Source organism: Lucilia cuprina, chromosome 6 (genome assembly GCF_022045245.1).
Source record: "Lucilia cuprina isolate Lc7/37 chromosome 6, ASM2204524v1, whole genome shotgun sequence".
Classification (NCBI taxonomy): Eukaryota; Metazoa; Arthropoda; class Insecta; order Diptera; family Calliphoridae; genus Lucilia; species Lucilia cuprina.
Window position 1 is genome coordinate 26957126 of NC_060954.1, and position 1340 is coordinate 26958465.

Consider the following 1340-nt stretch of genomic DNA (forward strand, 5'->3'; position numbering starts at 1 on the left):
AAGGATCAAGAATATATATACTTTATAGGGTCGGAAAATTATATTATAGAAATTACAAACGGAATGACAAACTTATATATACTCTTCTCACGAAAGTGAAGGGTATAATAAAAAACACTTACAACTTTTCTTTGAGTATATATTTAATGTATTGTTTTATTAAATAACAGTTTAAAAATAAATAGAAAATAAATTTTTAATTTTGATGAAAAAAATTTAAATTTTACTTTCGTCTACGGAAGTTCGTATACAATTAAAGCTAAACTTTTCTAAACATTCTTACAACATTATTTTTGTTGCATAAACATACATATTTATAACTGTAAACTAACGTCACAGAGTTTGTTTTATTATATAAAAAAACATTAGCAAAAAATTGCCAAAAAAAACTATGTCCCATATTCCCGAGCGGGTAAAATATGCAGTAAAGATGCCCTTTTAAAGGGCCTTGTTTTTGCAGACAAATACAAAAGTCAACCAGCCGTATTACAAAATCATTTCCAGTTAATACAGTGTGTCATTGGGGACCAGTACCTTGCTACTCCACTCTAAAATAAGATAAATGAATGCATAGTGTAATGAACAATTAATGTAAGCCGTTTAAAATAAGCAAATTTGTCTTTTAGAAGGCCCACAGAGTGAATCCCTGCATTAAAAGCTATCCATCCAAAAGAGAACAGCAAACAATTGTACAAACATACATAATTCATATATATGTATAGTTCAGACTTTGGAAACTGCGCTAACAAAGTGTGTTGCACTTGGCTTTGATACTACATCTCTTTTATAAAAACTTCAGCAGAGTTTGTTTTACTCTTGCACAGAAGAGATAGATAATTTTTGTAATCGACAAAAAACATTAACCCCTTCATCGCGGATGTTATACCACATCTGTACCAAATCTTTTAATTCATATACAATTTTTAGGAATTCGTTATACGATTACACCGCAAAATCAGACGGATAATATTATTGTTGACCACTCTCTCCCAGCCAACCCCAATAACATTGATTAACTTTTCACAAATTTATTTGAAAACACAAAATTCAAATTATACTCACAACTAGAGTAATGCATCGAAGGGGTTAAGAAAAAAATTATAAAGAAATCTCAGTCTCCCTAAAATATGATGCACCTGTATTAGTGTCTTACACTTATGCCTTATAAGAACATTTTATTCATTATACCCTACACCACTATAGTGGGGAGGGTATTATACGTTTGTGCTGACGTTTGTAACATACAAAAATATTGGTCCAATACCCACCTTAAAGTATACCGATCGATTCAGAATCATTTTCTGAGTCGATTAAGACATGTCCGTCCGTCCGTCCGTCTG